The 15,341-nt window shown below is 46.0% G+C and overlaps 1 pseudogene; it reads left to right on the top strand.

The window, feature by feature from the left end:
* The window catches only part of LOC115160068 (cAMP-specific 3',5'-cyclic phosphodiesterase 4D-like), a 359,418-nt pseudogene that overhangs the window by 320,279 nt on the left and 23,798 nt on the right, over positions 1-15,341 (top strand).

Genomic DNA, 15,341 nt, shown 5'->3' with positions numbered 1-15,341 from the left:
ACTACCCATACACAGTATTGGATCTCTTCCAGTACTGGCACACCTGATTCAACAGGTCAGCTAATCAGTGATGTGCTACTACTGCAGTCTACGTCAAATAAGGGATTGACTAGGGGAACTTTGGTAGAGATATGGGAAACCCCGAGCTAGCTTACTAACTAGTCCGTTAGCTAATTCTACCAAGCACTATTGTTTTGGTGACAATTGCTTGGGACTCCTGATCCTCAATAGCTCCGGTCCAGGGTTTAGCGTGAGCCCTTGCCGTTTCCCTGAGAGGGGCGGGCCCGGTGTGTCTCGCTGAGCAGGAGAAGAATGCCATTGACGTCAGAGGAGATGTTGTCAGCAATGACAGAGGACCCCTGCTTCAAGAGGACCCCTGTTTTTAAGCTTCTGAAACCCCCAAGCCCATCCACTGACTTTCTGCACAGCCATTTGAAGGACAGAGAGAGAGAGAGAGAGATGCTATTGACGTCAGAGGAGATGTTGCCAGCAAGGACAGAGGACCACTGCTTCAAGATGACCCCTGTTTTTAAGCTTCTGAAACCCCCAAGCCCAGCCACTGACTTTCTGCACAGCCATTTGTGAGAGAGAAATAAATACATAGAAAATGGAAGAGAGATGAGGAGAATGAGGGGGGGACAGAAACAAAGATGGTGATGGAGACGCAAGCAAAGGCTAAGAGAAATGGGGGGGGGATCCAGAGAGAGATGCATTTCTGTTTTCTACTCTGTCTCTTTCTGATTGTAGCTCTGTCCTCCTCTCACTTACTCACTCACTCTTTCATTGTCCATCACATCCTATGAGTTACAGAGGTTACCCAAACACTGTGCATGCCCACACACACACACACACACACATACATACTGTCACACCAGCATACTGTAACAACACCACCCTATGGGACTCCCAATCACAGCCAGATGGGATGCAGCCTAGATTCGAACCAGGTACTGCAGTGAGGCTTCTTGTACTGAGATGCAGTGTCTTAGACCACTGTGCCACTCGGGAGCCCCATAAGCAATATATATAGATACACAACTTAAAACAACTCAACACATAGCAGCCTTAATATGTTTAGCAGCGTAACTACGCTCCACCACAAATCTTAGATTTAGAACATTTCCAGATGACTAGAGGGTTGTCTGCCCTAATCCAGGATTAGGTAAAAACACAGGGAATAAGTGGCTGAGCGGAAATACCCCTGCATCACTTCCTAATGAGGATTAATCATGAGGAGATTCAGCCTGACTGACTACTATTCATAATCCCGCTGGGGGAATACTCTCAGTGAGTGTCTGTGTGCTGCTTACGTGTTTGTGTTTGTCATCATGTTTTCTTTGTCTGTTTTTATAGTCAGAACCACAAGTCATATAGTCACATCACTGATCTAGAACATGATTGGATAGGTTAAATCATGGCTTAGTGATTACATCAAGGAAGGATGCGAAGTCTTCGAACAGGACATATCCATCAGCCTTAACCGTTAGATACTAACCTAACTACAGATATAGGACCAGATTACACTAACTATACACCAACTTTAACCATTGGAGGGGGTTCAGTAGACATCTGACCCTGTATCAGTGGTTAGGGGCTCAGATCTGAACCTGTGACTCCAGTCCAGTCCGGGTAGTCTGTTACTCCAGTCCGGCTCTTCTTGTGTGCTGAGCAGTGTTTTCACAGGAAGCAAGCGTTTTCAACTCATGCTTTTTGAGTCAGCCGTCCCTCCTATTGACGTGTTGCTTTAGCCACAGTCAGACCCGCTTGGACATTTCTCTCCATCTGTCTGACCGTCCATCTGTCTGTCAGAGCAGCGGTCATCGTCATTGTGTCATCGCTGCAGGGAGGACAGGGGATTTGAGACAGAAAATAAACTCATCCGTGGCTCTCTGTGTGTGTGTGTGTCTGTGGGCTACGAATGGGGTTCTCGGTCTTTAGAGGAGGAGGTGTGTGTTTGGAAGGGGGTCTTGGCTTTGTCTTAGACTTCTCCTTTGTCGATGACTCCTCATCACGGTAGGCTGAGGAAGTTTTCCTGTTTTTCCTTCTGGATATCCCTGGGAAAAGTGTTGATCATGTAGAGATGTGTGAGACGGATTTTCCTGCTATCCCAAATCTGGGAATCCTCTGGGTTGGATAGAGCATAACTCTGTCCGGACCGTCGAAAGATTTGTGTGTAGGCGTTGGATTCCATGCGTGTTTTTTTGTTTTCAGCTCGTGGAGCATGGGGGCAGCTTTGCTGTGCTTTCCCATCAGGGCTTTTGCAAGGCTGGACTCGTTCTAGTGTGACACTGTGGAACTTCCCCTAGATGTTAGAACTGTGGATTCTAGAACTGTATGTTGTGGATTCTAAAACATCTCACTCTGGATTGTAGAATGGTCCATTGTGGATACCAGAACTACACTGTGGAACTTTCTCTTCTTGGGATTCTAGAACTACTTCTACTGTAACTACTCTCTGGAGGACTGAGAGAGGGACAGAAGGGTGATTGTTGACACTTTCAGGGTTATGAAAGATACTTAGCTACAGCCAGAGACCATCTCAGAGACAAGTATTTTCCCCTGTTCAATATCTCTGTGGGGAAGCTATCATCACCGTAGACACTTTTTGCTCTTCAAGCCCCTCTAACCATGAAGAGTCACCTATGCATCCACTCTGGCAACCCGGGCATTGCACTCGTCTATGGCATCACCACCGACGAAACGCAAGAGATGACATCGCACACCCCTGTCAAACGCCTCAAAACTGACCACCACCACTCACCACCCCTACCTGTCCCCGTCCCCCTACCCCCTGTTCCCCTTTCCTCTGTCCCCTGTCCCCCCCCTCCAGAGGAGGCCTACCAGAAGCTGGCCACAGAGACGCTGGAGGAGCTGGACTGGTGCCTGGACCAGCTGGAGACCCTGCAGACCAGACACTCTGTCAGCGAGATGGCCTCCACCAAGGTAGGACCACTATCTACCTAATTATTACTACTCAGACTATCTAGACAATACCACTATCTACCTAATTATTACTACTCAGACTATCTAGACAATACCACTATCTACCTAATTATTACTACTCAGACTATCTAGACAATACCACTATCTACCTAATTATTACTACTAAGACTATCTAGACAATACTCCCGTAAGTCTTTGGGTGTCACAATCGTCGTTGTAATCATACTCAGACCAAGGCGCAGCGTGAGTGGAGTTCCACATCTTTATTAAATGAAACTCACAAAAAAACAATAAAGCGCAACGAACACGTGACGCTATGGCGTGCACACAGGCAACACCACATAAACAAGATCCCACAAAAACCAGTGGGGAAATGGATGCCTAAATATGATCCCCAATCAGAGACAACGATAAACAGCTGCCTCTGATTGGGAACCATACCAGGCCAACATAGAACTAGACAACCTAGATAGGAACACCCCCCCTAGTCACACCCGACCTAACCAAAATAGAGAATAAAAAAGGCTCTCTATGGTCAGGGTGTGACAGTAGGTGAACTGCCATAGGTCTGTGGACATGGCGTTGGGTAGTGGATTTGGTTTTGAGATAGCGCTTTACAGTAGACCTACAGGGTCTGGTCTATGTCTTAAAGTGGGATGGAGAGGAGAACACAGAGTGTGATCGTTAAGTGCCCAGTCATATCCCTCTCTTTGAGCCCAGTTAAACACTGAGATATAAAGAACATCAGCACCATCATGAGATATACAACATAACACAACTACAGCCTAAGGTTATAACTCAAGTTAAAAATCTGACCGTTAAAAATATCCTGCATATCCTATATCCTACATATCCTACTTTGGCATTGCCAAACTAGATACATTGGCATTGCCAAACTAGATACATTGGCATTGCCAAAGTCCTACAGAAAATATTGGCAATGAAGGCACGTGAGACAGATCTTTCAAAGTGTTTTGTTGGGGACACGTATATCCTGCAAATATCCTGCAATATCCTATATTTACATTTTAGTCATTTAGCAGACGCTCTTATCCAGAGTGACTTACAGTAGTGAATGCATACATTTCATATCCAGCATTTTTTTTGTACTGGCCCCCCGTGGGAATCGGACCCACAACCCTGGCGTTGCACACACCATGCTGGCGTTGCACACACCATGCTGGCGTTGCAAACACCATGCTCTACCAACTGAGCCACAGGGATCAGCACAAGGTTATATGATATCACACCACCCATATGATATTACTACACCACCCATATGATATCACACCACCCATATGATATCACACCACCCATATGATATCACACCACCCATATGATATTACACCACCCATATGATATTACACCACCCATATGATATTACTACACCACCCGTATGATATTACACTACCCATATGATATTACTTCACCACTCATATAATATTACCTAACTACCCATATGATATTACTGTACCACCCATATGATATTACAGCACCACCCATATGATATTACAGCATCACCCATATGATATTACCCGACCACCCATATGATATTACAGCATCACCCATAACAATCCCACTGTTTATATGGGTGTTTCAGGTTGAATCCCACTGTTTATATGGGTGTTTCAGGTTGAATCCCATTGTTTATATGGGTGTTTCAGTTGAACATGCTTACAGCACTGCTGTTGTGGGTTATACCACTTCCTGCTCACTCCTTTACATGTGGCTGCTTGTTGATGCTGTTAGGTAGCTCGACTCTCCAAGTGTACGTCTCTTATGTCTAGGTTATGTAATCCCATGAGTAAATGTTCAATTTATTGTTTACCTCTGTGCTCTGCCCTGGGAGCAGCTAAGTCAGACAAGCTGCCCCACAGTTGCTCAGCTACAGTAGCAGCATGCAGGCAGGCTCTTGGAAAGCTTCTCACTTAGATCCAAAATGTCAGTCGCAGGGAGCCAGTCTCAGGCAGATGTTTTGTACACACGTTAGGCAGGCTACAGTACATGTACGTGCTGGATAGGAAACCTAAGGGGGCTAGCGTTAGCCTAGCGTTAGCCTAGCGTTAGCAGCATCCTGCTCTGCTCTCTGCCATGGCTCCGGAGACTTCTCCAGCTGATAACATTGTGATGTCATCAGTATGCTCGACCGTCTCGATGAGAAATGAGGGACAGCATAATGTGTTTCTGTGTGAGTACCAGGAACCTGTTTGTCACTTTGTGTGTGTACATCTTCTAGGGAACTGTGTCTGAGAGAATGTGTGTGTAAAGAAGGCTTGTTGCTGTTTTTATCAGGTTCTGGTTTGACCTCTAGCTTGCACACAACTGTTGTTATTCCAGTATGTGAATAGGTTGTTATTCCAGTATGTGTATATGTTGTTATTCCAGTATGTGTATATATTGTTATTCCAGTATGTGTATATGTTGTTATTCCAGTATGTGTATATATTGTTATTCCAGTATGTGTATATGTTGTTATTCCAGTATGTGTATATGTTGTTATTCCAGTATGTGTATATGTTGTTATTCCAGTATGTGTATATGTTGTTATTCCAGCGAGGGATGCCGTGTGTGATTGTGTGTGTGTGTGTGTGTTTGGATGTCATTGCTGTGGGTCATCCAGATGCTGAAAGTATACCTATCAATGCAACACCTTGTATTAGTCAGACATTTTGTAGTATGTGTATGTGATCTCTGCGAGCACTGAACCCATGACCTTGCTAACACCATGTGATCTCTGCGAGCACTGAACCCATGACCTTGCTAACACCATGTGATCTCTGCGAGCACTGAACCCATGACCTTGCTAACACCATGTGATCTCTGCGAGCACTGAACCCATGACCTTGCTAACACCATGTGATCTCTGCGAGCACTGAACCCATGGCCTTGCTAACACCATGTGATCTCTGCGAGCACTGAACCCATGACCTTGCTAACACCATGTTCGTATCAAGTGACCACACGGGGGCCAGATAGTCCCATGACCCTACTTATTAAATATACAATTCTGTCATTAACAGTCAGTGGTAGAGTTTGTTGTTAACGTTTTATTTCTGTATTATATTTCCTGTTTCTCTGTCTGTGTAGGCTCTTTGTGCACCACAAGTGTAGCAGGTAGCCTAGCGGTTAGAGCGCTGGGACAGCAACCCGAAAGGTTGCTTGTTTGAATCCCCAAGCCAGCAAGGTGGAAAAATCTGCCGTTCTGCCCTTGAGCAAGGCAGTTAACCCCTAGAACACCTTCTCCCTGGGTGCTGATGACGTGGATTAAGGCAGCATCCCAAACCTCTCTGATTCAGAGGAGTCGGGTTAAATGTGGAAGACACATTTCAGTTGAATGCATTCAGTTGTGCAACTGACTAGGTATCCCCCTTTCCTTACCTAGTGTTTGGACATTGCTGTCTTTTCTTAAAGCACCTGCAGAGTCTGTCATCAACAATTACATGTTCCCTCTTTTTTCTCATGCCCTCATGCTTACAGAACTGTGGTGTGTGTGTGTGTGTGTGTGTGTGTGTGTGTGTGTGTGTGTGTGTCCATATCTGTCACTGTCTGCTTTCTCTCTCTTTCTCTCCCAAATGTGTGTGTTTGAGTTGACCACAATCAGCCCCCTTGTTGTTCAGGTGGGGAGGGAGGGCTTTCTAGGTACAGATAGAGAGACTAGCCTAAACACTGGTCTCTTTATACAGAAACACCAGGGATATCAGCCTAAACACTGGTCTCTTTATACAGAAACACCAGGGATATCAGCCTAAACACTGGTCTCTTTGTATGGAAACACACCAGGGATATCAGCCTAAACACTGGTCTCTTTATACAGAAACACCAGGGATATCAGCCTAAACACTGGTCTCTTTATACAGAAACACCACCTAATCCTGAAAGCACCATTGTTCCTGCATGTCATGGTAACTCTATGGACTCCCATTCAAGTCCAGGTCTCTAACCCACCAAGGACTAGTCTTCTTGACTGTTATATCACATTCTCCATGATACACTGTGTCTGGGGAATTGAGATGTTCAGCTTTGTGTAGTTGATGACAGTTATTTTGTTTTCGTGGTCATGAGACGGAGAAGGAAGAGATGGACTTGACACTATTGTAATGGTAGGTCATAAGCATTCTTCTATCTTCCTTGAAGCTTTGACATCTAAGTCATGATGTTGTTGGTGGCATTTATTTTGTGTTCTTGGACATGTAGTAAGCTACATTCGTATAGAAGCCAGAGATGGGAGAGATGTGCTCAACTTAATTGTAATTGTAGATACAAGCATTTTTCCTTGAGACTTTTACAGTTGCTTATTTTGGTCTAAATGTTTGAAATTACCTTTAAGAATAGAAATCATTAGATGAACGTAGGCACGTTATATGTTTGTGTGAAATGTGACTGTGTGGGTGTGAGATGCAGTCCTCTCTCTCTTTCACCCTTCAGTCCTCTCTCTCTTTCACCCTTCAGTCCTCTCTCTCTTTCACCCTTCAGTCCTCTCTCTCTTTTACCCTTCAGTCCTCTCTCTCTTTCACCCTTCAGTCCTCTCTCTCTTTCACCCTTCAGTCCTCTCTCTCTTTCACCCTTCAGTCCTCTCTCTCTTTCACCCTTCAGTCCTCTCTCTCTTTCACCCTTCAGTCCTCTCTCTCTTTCACCCTTCAGTCCTCTCTCTCTTTCACCCTTCAGTCCTCTCTCTCTTTCACCCTTCAGTCCTCTCTCTCTTTCACCCTTCAGTCCTCTCTCTCTTTCACCCTTCAGTCCTCTCTCTCTTTCACCCTTCAGTCCTCTCTCTCTCTCACCCTTCCTTTCCCCGTTTTTCCATTCCCTTCGTTTTCTTGTTTATGTTTTTCCCACTGCACTGAGAATGCGCCTGACGAACCGACATCACTCTGCCCAGCTGCATACTGATGAAGGCACACACACATACACACAGTCACACACATACACACACTCTCGCTCTCGCTCTCGCTCTCTCTCTCTCTCTCTCTCTCTCTCTCTCTCTCTCTCTCTCTCTCTCTCTTTCTCTCTCTCTTTCTCTCTCTCTCTCTCTCTCTCTCTCTCTCTCTCTCTCTCTCTCTCTCTCTCTCTCTCTCTCTCTCTCTCTCTCTCTCTCTCTCTCTCTCTCTCACTCTCTCACACGCAGACACACACACTGTGCTCAGACACACACACACACACTGTGCGCAGACAGACAGGCTTAGGCATGTGCCACACATCCCACCTCGGCTGCAGACCCGCATGCTCACCCATGTTACCATGGAAACCATGTCGTCAATTCAATCCCGGCTCTGTGTTAAAAGAGAGAGAGAGAGATAGCTGTGTGTTTATTTGTGTGTGTGCCTGTCTCTCTTAGCAGGCATTTGAAATATTCCACATAAGGTCACAGGTTGATTATACTATCTTACTGGAAACTGTAACATAATGTACCCACTTCATCTTAACTGGATTCCAACTTAACTCATCTAGCATATACAGGCATCACCTGCCATAACAGAGATGGCTTATGCCTCCTTCAGGGGCATAAGGCCAGGGGCTTCCTGGTGTCAATGAGGAGAGGTAAAGAGAGCAGAGGAGAAGAGAGGTGACGAGAAGACAGGAGAGGTGAGGAGAGGTGAAGAGAGGTGAAGAGAAGACAGGAGAGGTGAGGAGAGGTGAAGAGAGGTGACGAGAAGACAGGAGAGGTGAGGAGAGGTGAGGAGAGGTGAAGAGAAGGGGAGAGAGGAAAGGAGAGGAGAGGTGAGGAGATGGGGAGAGAGGAAAGATGAAGAGAGGAGAAGGAGGAAGAGGAAAAGAGAGGAGAGGTGACGAGAGGAAAGATGAAGAGAGGAGAAGGAGGAAGAGGTAAAGAGAGGAGAGGTGAGGAGAGGGGGAGTGAGGAGAGGTAAAGAGAGGAGAAGAAGGAGAGAAGGAGGAAAATGTGAAAAAAGGGCCAGTGGAAAGGAAGAGGGATCGTCTGGGAGATCTTATGCCAGTGTGAGGAGAAGTGATGGGGAGCAAGAAAGATATACCAGTCCAACCAGTATGAATAAGAGAGGGAGGGAGAGGAGCCTTGTCTCATACTGTATGGACTGTAGCCATCTATTCTGTTGTTGTCATGTCATACTGTATGAACTGTAGCCATCTATTCTGTTGTTGTCATGTCATACTGTATGGACTGTAGTAGAGAGAGAGAACACTAACACACTGGACCACCAGGCTAGTAGAGAGAGAACACTAACACACTGGACCACCAGGCTAGTAGAGAGAGAACACCAACACACTGGACCACCAGGCTAGTAGAGAGAGAGAACACTAACACACTGGACCACCAGGCTAGTAGAGAGAGAACACCAACACACTGGACCACCAGGCTAGTAGAGAGAGAACACTAACACACTGGACCACCAGGCTAGTAGAGAGAGAACACTAACACACTGGACCACCAGGCTAGTAGAGAGAGAACACTAACACACTGAACCACCAGGCTAGTAGAGAGAGAGAGAACACTAACACACTGGACCACCAGGCTAGTAGAGAGAGAACACTAACACACTGGACCACCAGGCTAGTAGAGAGAGAGAGAACACTAACACACTGGACCACCAGGCTAGTAGAGAGAGAACACTAACACACTGGACCACCAGGCTTGTAGAGAGAGAACACTAACACACTGGACCACCAGGCTAGTAGAGAGAGAACACTAACACACTGGACCACCAGGCTAGTAGAGAGAGAACACTAACACACTGGACCACCAGGCTAGTAGAGAGAGAACACTAACACACTGAACCACCAGGCTAGTAGAGAGAGAACACCAACACACTGGACCACCAGGCTAGTAGAGAGAGAACACCAACACACTGGACCACCAGGCTAGTAGAGAGAGAGAACACCAACACACTGGACCACCAGGCTAGTAGAGAGAGAACACTAACACACTGAACCACCAGGCTAGTAGAGAGAGAACACTAACACACTGGACCACCAGGCTAGTATAGAGAGAGAACACCAACACACTGGACCACCAGGCTAGTAGAGAGAGAACACCAACACACTGGACCACCAGGCTAGTAGAGAGAGAACACTAACACACTGGACCACCAGGCTAGTATAGAGAGAGAGAACACCAACACACTGGACCACCAGGCTAGTATAGAGAGAGAACACCAACACACTGGACCACCAGGCTAGTAGAGAGAGAACACTAACACACTGGACCACCAGGCTAGTAGAGAGAGAGAGAACACTAACACACTGGACCACCAGGCTAGTAGAGAGAGAGAACACCAACACACTGGACCACCAGGCTAGTAGAGAGAGAACACTAACACACTGGACCACCAGGCTAGTAGAGAGAGAACACTAACACACTGGACCACCAGGCTAGTAGAGAGAGAACACTAACACACTGGACCACCAGGCTAGTAGAGAGAGAACACCAACACACTGGACCACCAGGCTAGTAGAGAGAGAGAACACCAACACACTGGACCACCAGGCTAGTAGAGAGAGAACACTAACACACTGGACCACCAGGCTAGTAGAGAGAGAACACTAACACACTGGACCACCAGGCTAGTAGAGAGAGAGAACACTAACACACTGGACCACCAGGCTAGTAGAGAGAGAACACCTAACACACTGGACCACCAGGCTAGTAGAGAGAGAACACCTAACACACTGGACCACCAGGCTAGTAGAGAGAGAGAACACTAACACACTGGACCACCAGGCTAGTAGAGAGAGAGAACACCAACACACTGGACCACCAGGCTAGTAGAGAGAGAACACTAACACACTGGACCACCAGGCTAGTAGAGAGAGAACACTAACACACTGGACCACCAGGCTAGTAGAGAGAGAACACTAACACACTGGACCACCAGGCTAGTAGAGAGAGAACACTAACACACTGGACCACCAGGCTAGTAGAGAGAGAACACTAACACACTGGACCACCAGGCTAGTAGAGAGAGAACACTAACACACTGGACCACCAGGCTAGTAGAGAGAGAACACTAACACACTGGACCACCAGGCTAGTAGAGAGAGAACACTAACACACTGGACCACCAGGCTAGTAGAGAGAGAACACTAACACACTGGACCACCAGGCTAGTAGAGAGAGAACACTAACACACTGGACCACCAGGCTAGTAGAGAGAGAACACTAACACACTGGACCACCAGGCTAGTAGAGAGAGAACACTAACACACTGGACCACCAGGCTAGTAGAGAGAGAACACCAACACACTGGACCACCAGGCTAGTAGAGAGAGAACACTAACACAAGCTCACCACGTACCCCCTTCCGTGTGTGTGTGTGTGTGTGTGTGTGTGTGTGTGTGTGTGTGTGTGTGTGTGTGTGTGTGTTGTGGCGTCAGAGTGGAAAAATGCTAAACTGACCGTAGAGCAGTTTCTAGCGCCAACTTCTTTGTCTTTGATCTTAGCTGGCTCCGCACGCGCTTCAACCAACCCAACAAACTCAGGGGGTTATGCCGAATGTGTCTTTGCTGGCAACCCATTGGCTAGTCAGCAACAAGCAAACATATGTGGAGCCAGAGTGGTTGTTCTACTGCTCCAAAAGGCAACCACAGAGAAGTGGGAAGCACGACGATGTGGTACACTGCTCCTTCTGGTGGCTTTAATCACACACACAGGCCAGTGCCAGCCCAAAGAAGCTTCAAACCCAGTGACACAGGCTTGGCTCCATTCTAGCGAACCACAAAGCTCTGGGGCCTCCGGCTTCGGTTCGACAGGCTACACACTAGTATCAGCTGAGGCCTTATGTTAGACAAGCATCCAATCAGCACTACTGTCTAACGTTGTTCCAATTTCCAAGTCCCTGGGGTCGATGTCCGCTCCTTACCATAATATCACCTGTATGATCACAGTGTGTAACAATTAACCACAGTTCTATACGATATGCACATAAATCCTTTTGATCAGGTGTTATTGAATGGGGATTGTTAATAAGAGTAGCTTCTGTAGCTATACAGTAAATGACTGTAATGCTACACTATTCCTTACCATATTCTCTAGAGATTACTAGTTTTTGTATTTAAACTCATTATTTCACTGAAGAGGCAGAGGACGACTGAGTGTGATGGTGGTGGGGTGTTATATGAAAACTATTACTCCCAGCATTCATGTATTATAGGTTAAGAGCAAGCTATAAACAAACTTCTTAATGGATGATTAGAACTAATCCAGCGTACGTTAGCCCCAAACTGTGAAATCAGGCTCGCAGTGGACGTCATTCCAATCAATGCTCTCAATCAATAACCCCATCATCATAATGAAAGGACCAATCCTAATCCTAATCCCACGTCTAATAAATAAGAAACTTGTTTATTTAACAGCTTTTTGAGGATAAAAAGGGCTTCCGCTTGATTTCTTTCTGTCTGTGACGACTGAAGGGTGAAGTTTAGCTGGGATGTTAGCCTGGCATTATTTTAGCATTAGCCTAGCTTTAGCCTAGCATTAGCATCTTTACCTCATGATTATTTGGTTGTTGTTTCCTTTCTGGGGAACAACAGTGGTTCCTAGCTAGCATTTGAAGCTAATTGTAAACAGCTTAGTGTAGTCGTAGCATTTCACCAAAATCAGAAGAGATAGTTTGTCTACTTTGATGCTTGGTTCAACTTCTTGTTGTCTCTCGAAGCTAACTCCGGTGGTTGTATTGGTGTTGTAGCGTATTTTACAGCATTGACCAACTGTGCTGCACTCCAGCCCACAGTCCCTCCCTTATGCTTTGCTTTTACACCGTTGTCGAATATGAGAGCTGTATACAGTATATGGTAATATTCCAAGAGTGTTTCTACGGGGTTGTGTACACATAATCCACTACACACCCAAGTAGACTAACACAGAATACACTAGTTGTGTCACGATATCAGACCTATCCAGATCATTCATCCCAGACCAAACTGCCACTTTTCTACAGCCATTCCCGTTAAAACGACAATCGTTGTGCAGACGCATAATATCTACCAGCATCCCCTTTAAGAACACACCCAACTACAGTATCATTGTGCTTCGGGCCTAGATAGGCCCTCCCCTTTAAGTACAGTAGAGAGCCACTACAGATCCCCATGGATTTGTTTTACAAATGAGCTCCTCCATGACCCGTCTGTCCCTGTGTGTCCATACATGAAAGGCTGGCTGAGGACCAGAGCACGGGACTAGTGGGTGTTAGCTATCTCTATATGAATAGTACTGCACTGTTTCCCACCAGCGGAGGCTGCTGAGAGGAGGACGGCTCATAATAATGTCTGAAATGGAGTGTTCCATTCACTCCATTCCAGACATTATTATGAGCTGTCCTCCCCTCAGTAGCCTCCACTGTTTCCTACCATCCCCAAACCTTCATTAGCTGTTCATCACAACCAGGAAGTGTTCATCAAGACATACACTATATATACAAAAGTATGTGGACACCCCTTCAATTAGTTGTTGACAGGTGTATAAAATCAAACACGCAGCCATGCAATCTTCATAGACAGACATTGGCAGTAGACTAGCCTTACTGAAGAGCTCAGTGACTTTAAACGTGGCAAGATAAGATGCCACCTTTCCAATAAGTCAGTTCTTCACATTTCTGCCCTGCTAGAGCTGCCTCGGTCAACTATAAGTGCTGTTATTGTGAAGTGGAAACGTCTAGGAGCAACAACGGCTCAGCCGCGAAGTGGTAGGCCACACAAGCTTACAGAAGGGAACCGCCGAGTGTCTGAAGCGCATAGCACGTAAAAATCTTCTGTCCTCGGTTGCAACACTAACTACTGAGTTCCAAACTGCTCCTGGAAGCAACGTCAGCACAATAACTGTTCATCATGAGCTTCATGAAGTGGGTTTCCATAGCTGAGCAGCCGCACACAAGCCTAAGATCACTATGTGCAATGTCAAGCGTCGGCTGGAGTGGTGTAAAGCTTATCGCCATTGGACTCAGTGGAAATGCATTCTCTGGAGTGATGAATCGCGCTCGTAGTCCGACGGACAAATCTGGGTTTGGCGGATGCCAGGACAACGCTACCTGCCCAAAACTGTAAAGTTTGGTGGAAGAAGAATAATGGTCTGGGGCTGTTTTTCATGGTTCGGGTTAGGCCCCTAGTTCCAGTGAAGGGAAATCCTTACACTACAGCATACAATGACATTCTAGACAATTCTGTGCTTCCAGTAAAAATCCTACAACACTCACTACTGAGTTCCAAAATGCCTCTGGAAGCAACATCAGCACAAAAATTATTAGTCGGGAGCTTCATGAAATAGGTTTCCATGGCTGTGCAGCCACACAGAAGCCTAAGATCACCATGCAAAATTCCAAGTGTTGAGTAGCATTTGTAGCCATTGGACTCTGAAGCAGTGGAAAGACATTCTCTGGAGTGATGAATCACGCTTCATCATCTGGCAGTCCGACGGACTAATCTGGGTTTGGGGGATGCCAGGAAAACGCTACCTGCCCCAATGCATAGTGCCAACTGTAAAGTTTGGTGGAGGAGGAAAAATGGTCTGGGGCTGTTTTTCATGGTTTGGGCTAGGCCCCTTAGTTCCAGTGAAGGGAAATCATAACGCTTCCACATACAATGACATTCTAGACGATTCTGTGCTTCCAATGTTGTGGCATCAGTTTGGGGAAGACCCTTTCCTGTTTCAGCATGACAATGCCCGTGTGCACAAAGCGAGATCCATAGAGAAATAGTTTGTTGAGATCGGTGTGCCTAATCACCCAACATAAGTGCCCGACCTCACTAAGGCTCTTGTGGCTGAATGGAAGCAAGTCCCCGCAGCAATGTTCCAACATCTAGTGGAAAGCCTTCCCAGAAGAGTGGAGGCTGTTATAGCGTCAAAGGGGGGACCAACTCCATATTAATGCCCCTGATTTTGGAATGAGATGTTTGACGAGCAGGTGTCCACATACTTTTGGTCATATAGTGTATCTGCTTCTGATTGATTCTGCTTCGAATTGCAAAGAGAGCTGCGTTCATGTTCGCTGAATCTTTATGGATTAAATAAATAAAATAAATGTTTATACGTCGCGTACACAGATTTGTAGTTGTTACCACAGGCGCAGCAAATGCTTGTGTTTCTAGCTCCAACAGTGCAGTAATAATACCTAGCAATACAAAACAATACGCACATAATCCAAAAAGAAAGAAATAAAGAAATAACAGAACGAGCAATGTCAGAGTCCGGAATATAAATATACAGTGTATATATATATATATATATACCAGATCAATATATATATATACACACACACAAGAATGGTCCACCTCCAAAAGGACATCGAGCCAACTTGACACAACTGTGAGAAGCATTGGAGTCAACATGGGCCAACATCCCTGTGGAACGCTTTCGACAACTTGCAGAGTCCATGCCCTGATGAATTGAGGCTGTTCTGAGGGCAAAAGGGGGTGCAACTCAATATTAGGAAGGTGTT

This window comes from Salmo trutta, chromosome 23 (genome assembly GCF_901001165.1).
Source record: "Salmo trutta chromosome 23, fSalTru1.1, whole genome shotgun sequence".
Lineage (NCBI taxonomy): Eukaryota > Metazoa > Chordata > Actinopteri > Salmoniformes > Salmonidae > Salmo > Salmo trutta.
The sequence above is the reverse complement of the archived record's forward strand: the minus strand, read 5'-3'. Positions and strand labels throughout refer to the sequence as shown.